Below are 6,984 nucleotides of genomic sequence, written 5' to 3'. Positions count from 1 at the left end.
CTCCTCTATTACCACCTTTCACATGACGAAAATCATCGTCACTGACCCAACCAAGTTTTCATTCATTGGACCCATTCCTGAAGCTATGCTCGGTCGTATTTCAACGTCGAGTACCGTTCTTCAATAGTATAGGAAGCGTCCATCTGTTGGTCCAAGAGAGCTTACACCGGAAATGCTTCGTTCCATTGAAGAGGCTGACAAGCCAGCCAAGAGCGGTAAAAAGGCTGAAACACAGAAAGAGGGACCGGTCATTAAACCAACCAAGGGGAAACCCCCAAGAAGCGGAAATCTGATAAAGCTGCAACTTCTCAGGCTCAACCAAAAAAGCGGAAGAAGCCTGCTAGGAGAATTATTCTTCAATCCTCCAGTGATTCGGATTCCGAATATGTCCCTCCTAAGCAGAAGAACACCCCACCTTCAGAATCTGAGAGCGAAAGCTCTGATGAAGAGGCTTCGGGCTGAGGGGACACTCCGCCTCGCTCCCCTACTCAAGAAATTCCGATTCGCTCTTCTCCTCTTTCACCCCCACCAGTTACCATCCCCGTTTCAATCCCTCCTATCTCTCCAATTACCACCTCTCAACCCTTTACCACAATTCCTATTCCCACACCCATTTTCACATATACAACTACTACCACTACTACTACAAAACCTACCTTTACTGTTCCCAATCCACCTGTAACCGAACCTCCTGTCACAACTGAACCTCCACCTTGTTCAAAACCCTTATCCCCCACACAATCTACTGAAACAACCCCTATTTTAGGTGATGAGGACTTGGAATTTGATTCCACATATTTCAGTCCTTATCGAGTACAGATCGATGACGATAACGATGAGCCTATTACGAAACGTCATCTCAAGGCAGTAAACGACAAGCTTAACCAACTGCTTTCATCTTCTTCCTCTGGTGCCTATTCAGAGGCTGCCTTAATGGCCTTGTTCTCTTCGGTCGTCGCCGAACATAGTGCCACTTTATCTGCTGCAGCCAAGGCTATTGAAGCCTCCACTTCCTAATGTCAACAGGCTTCTGTCGATGTTGATGCCTCTACTAAGGAGTGCAAGGAAGCAACCGCAAAAGTCGATAAACTAGTTTCAGAAGCTCACTTATTTCTAGACTCTTTGCAAGCTACTGCTGCCAAAAATGTTGAAACTGTCAATACTTCAGTAGAGAATCTTCAAAGGTCTCTGCAATCTAAGCGTTCGAGTCTTAAAGCGGCACACCAAGCCATTGAAGAAGCCAATGAACCACTCCATGCTAATGTCAACGAGCGCTTAAGTCAACTCGAAGCGGAATTAGCAGTGGAAAATTAGATTATGGATGAGCTTGACAGACGTACAGCCCAGCTCAAATTGCAAACATACAAGCTATGAACTGCTAATGCTGAGATTAATGACCTCAAGTCCGAAAGGGAGGTCATTAGGAGTTCTGTTGGAGATGTTCACTCCATCCTTCTTCATCTAATTGAGGCTCATGATCTGATTATCACTCTCACTTTCAGAAGGCATTTGACAGACAAGCTCAGACCGGCACTGCACATTCTCAGCCGTATCGAGGGTGTTCCGGTGACCGGGGTCCAACCAAAACAAGGGGGAGAGAAAGTGTCAAAGCAACCTCCTCCTTCTGGATCAAAACCATCTACTGAACCGAAGGCTAATAAAGCTTCGGTCAGTAACAAAGATAAAAAGAAGAAGAAAATTAGTGAAGACGATACAGACAATGAAGATGATGTCTATGTTGAGATTCCCAAGAAACCCATCCAGGAGTCTAATACTTTTGAAAAAGAAATGGACGAAAACACCAAGAAACAGCAAGCTGAGCTAAAGGTGAAGCGAAAGGAGGCTGAGATCCTTGAGAAGAAAAAGTCCATGTTTCCTGTGTGGAAAAAAGACTCGCTTCAAAGATGTGCAATTGCTGAGCCAAGCATTCTCTGGCTTGAGCCTATTATGTCCTTTGGTCTTGACAATTCCAAGGATGCACAGTTCGATATGCCAATCACTCGAAAGGCATTTATCTTCCACTGCTTCAACTCAACTGCTGCTATTCCATCTCCAGACCCGAAGGTAGATAGGGATCTTCTGGAATTTTACTTGGAGTTTGCACAACCCCAATACCTGACTTGGAGCTTGAAGAAAATAACCACAGTCAAGGTGATGAAGCCCTATTCAGCAGAGAAATTTATCAATGTCAAATTCAAGGTGACTCGAGGAACCGAAAGCTTAGTCTACCATTTTTCCCTCGCTGATCTACCAAACCTTTACCCTCATGACTGGATACTTCTCATTAATATTCTTTTTTCGAATCCTCTAGAGTACCAGCCAATAATCGATCATGTCAAGCGTATGCTTGTTTGCTACATACATGAGGTATCGAATATGGACCAGGAGATTGCCTCTGCCATACACAAGCGAACAACAATCAAGACTATGGGCAGGGCTAGCAATGTCAATACCATGATCAAGGGGAAGATAGATTCAAAGTATCGCACAATTATGTTCCTCAGGGGCGAAGGTCAAAAATGTCTGTTCTCTCTTGTTGACAAACACCTCTTCTTGACGTCTTGTCTTGAGCATATCTTGGAGATCATTCAGAGGTGTGATCAGAACAGTACAACTGACAATAAATTATTCACTGACATGCTGAGGTGGTACATACAGTTTAGAAAGACTCTTCTCACCATAATTCCTCATTTGTTTAAAGTTATAAAGACGGTGAAGCCTGCTCAGAGCAAATGATCTCTCGCCTCATTTGATGCAAAGGGGGAGATTGTTGAGTCTATTAGATTGCGTCATGGGCTCGGTCCTTAGTCCAGTTTGAATGCCAGTATTGGGCCTGTCCAGGCGTGCATTATTTTGTATTAGGGTTTAGTATATAAGTTTCATGCATGCAGACTTAGAAGTTATCGCTTTCATTGTTTTTGCTTCATATTTTCTGTAAACCCTAGCTCGCCTCTACAACGGAAGCTCGTCATCGAGATCTACTGAGGCGTGACTTAGTTTTGAATCATAAGCACATATTTGATTCTGTTTTGTGTTCATTCTTACATTGTTCTTGAACTGTTTGATTTCTTTTATCGTACTTGTGAAAGATCTAATCGATTTAAGAGTTTTGAACTCATCAGTCTTAAATTTTAGGATGTTACATAGGAGTACGTCCAATATAGAGAACGAAGTCCTACAGATAATATTGATACGACAACGTTGGCGAGATCATAAGTTCATCTTGATAACTCCAATGAGATGACGTATAGGTGTATTAAAATTGCATTTAGGGGATGAAATCTTAGTAAGTGGGGAAGAGTTCTAGCACCCTGTGTTCACCTTTCAGTATTATTCAATATAAACGGTTGTTTAAAAAAATTTGAAGTAGAGATATATTACTTTTAGCCAAAGTAATATCCATAAGCGATATGTGCGCATTTAGTCATGTAAATCATGCAATATTAGAATACTTTATGTTGTTTTTGTCTCAATTTATGAACAAAAGGTGCTTAATTAGTTTAAAAGTTCATTTTCATTCTTAAAGACTTAGTTAGATGAAAAAAGGAAGCGGATTGAACAATTGGAAGCTTGGAATTTGAAGATTAAAGAAATAATACAAGAATGAAGAAGAACTCATCGAGTTTGTTTCAACTCGATGAGTTCCCAAGAAGTTTCCCGACAAATGCATGACTTGCCGGACACACGTGTTTAAAGAAAAACTTGTCGAGTTGGGTCATAAAACTCAACGAGTTGGATTTGATTTTTGGAATCTATATATAGATCGTTTCTCATTCGAACCCTAACTAACGGTAGAGGGTTTTGGCAAATTTTGGAGACCAGAAACATTACCAAGAGGCTTTGGGAACCATAATTCAACTATAAGGCAATTTTTAAGAGATCAAAGGCAAATAACATTACTTTTCTCTTAATCTTTTGTCTGAATCATGTTTGAATCATTAGATTTTGATTTTAGTGATTTATTTACTCTAGTTAAGAGCTAAATTCCATACTTCTATTTAGATGTAGAAAATCTCATGAATATGGCTTGATTAAGTGGCTTGGATGATATTGATTTGGTTATTTATCTTGTTAAGCTTGTTAAAAGTTCCTTGCATGTTAATGATAATTATTTTCTGTTAATAAATAAGTATATTGAGTTGCATGAACATCTTCTTGATTAATTGAATCTTATAGTTTTGTGAAAACAAGATTGTATTCCTAGTATTAGTGAACATGAAGTTAGGGTTAACTAGAAAAAAAGTAAGTTAATGTGGGAGCATATGTGATGACCAACCACATATAAGTTAATTGAATTAACCAATTTAGTTAACTAATATTACAATTCTTACTTGATTTGAACTGAACACTAGGAAACCTATTAGTTTAATCAACTGGACACTGTTTGAATTAACTTGTTTGCTAGAGGATTAGTAATAGTGAACATGAACCTAATCATATTAGAAATCAATAACAATTGATATATTAATCAATTGTACTTGCCACAAAATCAACCATAGGAACAGGTGAATCGAATCTAAATGGAAGTCTCTTTTATTTTATGGAATGTAGTTGTCTTTTGCTTCTCTTTTAGTTGGTAATTGTCCTTTGTTTAAGTGTTTAGTAACTGCTTAAGTTTCTAGTCTTGCGAAACTGGAGAAAAACCCCCCTTTAAATATTGTTTTATTTAGATAATATTAGTACTAATTTTAAGTGTTTACCATTTCTTGTGTTCGATACCCTACTTGCCTGAACTAAACTGCTAATAAATAGGTACACTGCCTTTTGTGTGTTTGTATTTGTGTTTAACTTAGTAGGATTAAAACTGGTATACTTTACATACATCAAGTTTTTGGCTTTGTTGTCGGGGAACGATTCTAAATAGATAATATTCTTTGCTAGTATTATCGATCCTTTGTGTGACATTTATCTTGCATAAAGCTACTAGTTTTTCTGTTTTAATTTGCGTTATTAATTTTTTTTTGTTTTTTTGCTTTGAACTCGTCGTGTGCATTACTGAACTCGACGAGTTGTTCACATTTTCAGTTTCATTTTTTTCTTCGTTATTGTTCGTTTTACACGATATTTTCTGTTTTGTTTCAGGAACTTTATGACCAGGAGCTCTAATTCTTCAGTAGTACCACCCGTAGAAGATCTGAAATTAATTATTCGCAAAATGAAGGACAAGGAAAATGGAGAATCAAGTGGTTTTGACAAGAAGATAGAAGATTTCGAGCCGAACACACCCGAATTTGAAGAAGAAAGTGAACCCGATCCAGAAGAAGAGATGGATGACATCGAAGACATACCCATGGGCGAATACAAAAGGAGAATGTGTGATGACACTGGGCTAGAATTTGTGCAACCCACGATTCCAGCAACAACAAACTTTGAGCTGAAATGTCACATACTCGCCCAACTAAAGGACATCCCGTTATATCGAAAAGATCACGAAGACGCGTACAAGCATACTAGAGAGGGAAATGACATAGCCGACTACTTCAACATCCCTAATGTGCCTCGCAAGACTATTCTACTTAGGAAGCTACCAGTTACGTTCAAGGGAGCCACATAAGATTGGCTAAAATCACTCCCTCCAGGATCAATCACAACATGGAAAAAGATGCACGAAGAATTCATACATCAGTTTTGCCCACCATCCACAATAGCAAAGTTAAAGAAAGCCATTGAAAACTTCAAACAAAAAGGAGTTGAGTCACTCTATGAGGCATGGGAAAGATACAAAGGCTTTTTGAAGAACTACCATCATAATGACCTAAATATTCAGCAAGAAGTCTCTATATTCTATGATGGAGTGAATGTGACAACCAGGAATCTCCTTGACACCCAAGGACCAATCACAAAGAAGGCACATGTGTTATAAAAAATGATTGAAGAATTATCTAAACACTCAAGAGAATATCATAATCCGAGACACGACTCAACTCGAGGGCCGGTGAACTCAGTTTCTGATAACAAGGCGGCGGTGATGGCTAAGTTAGAGAGAATGGATCGTAGGATGACAAAAATGGACCAATCCATCAACGCCATCCGAGTGCGTTATGACAACTGTAGCGGGCCTCACCTTACCAAAGACTGTGACTTGGAAGAGAATGGAAACTGAAAAGCTCAAGTTTATTACTCAAGCGGGGATAGGTATGACGAAGATTGCCGAAAACCAAAAAAGGAGTGGCTACCCTATGAAGAATATATGAAGGAGAAGGAGGAGAAATTTAGACAAAAGGCAAGGGGTTCATACCAAAGTGATGAGACGGTTCAAGAAAAGAAGATGGATCTTAAGGATATACTCACACACTTTGCATCCGCTTCCGAGAAGAGACACAATGAAACCGATGCGGCGATACGAGAGCAACAAGAAATGATGAAAGAGTAGCAAGCATTAATAAGGAATCAGCAAGCCTTGATCCTCAGCATCGAGAACCAACTAGGGCAACTTGCAAGCCAAATCAATGAGCGGTCGTCGGACGGACTTCCAAGCAATACCGAGAAAAACCCGAGAGTCGCTCACGTAAATGCAACAACAAGGTCTGAGAAGAATTTCATTCCTATGAAACCAATCCAGAATGAAGATCCAAATATGTTTCACGAAAAAGGAAAATAAATTCAAGAATCGCAAACAATGGAGGTAACTCGACGAGTTCCATAGAAGAACTCGATGAGTTTTAGGTCTGATGAAAACAATAATCCCCCATTAAAACCGTACCAGCTTCGCTTTCCAGTTCCAGGTGGAGCCATACGACATAGACAAAATGAAGAATACAAGAAGTTTTTAGAGCACATAAAGACCCTCCTTAATATTCTGTTCACTAAAGTGATAGCATAAATGCCAAAGTACGCAAGCTTCTTAAAAGAACTTCTCACAAATAGAAGACAGATGGCGGATGTATCAGAAGTAGTTTTGAATGAAATTTGTTCAGCCCGTATAATGGAAAAAATGCCAGAGAAGATGGGAGATCTGGGTAGTTTGACTTTGACATGAAAATT

General features: G+C 39.3%; 1 non-coding gene across 1 annotated transcript; it reads right to left on the bottom strand.

Moving 5' to 3' along the window:
- Window positions 1–5,650: 5,650 nt before the first annotated feature.
- LOC111890483 (small nucleolar RNA R71) lies at window positions 5,651–5,757 on the bottom strand. Its single transcript, XR_002849884.1, has one exon. It is a non-coding gene; the product is annotated as a small nucleolar RNA R71 (small nucleolar RNA).
- Window positions 5,758–6,984: the final 1,227 nt, after the last annotated feature.

Source organism: Lactuca sativa, chromosome 5 (assembly GCF_002870075.4).
Source record: "Lactuca sativa cultivar Salinas chromosome 5, Lsat_Salinas_v11, whole genome shotgun sequence".
Taxonomy (NCBI): Eukaryota; Viridiplantae; Streptophyta; class Magnoliopsida; order Asterales; family Asteraceae; genus Lactuca; species Lactuca sativa.
Note: the sequence above shows the minus strand (reverse complement) of the source record. Positions and strands in the feature narration are given on the sequence as shown.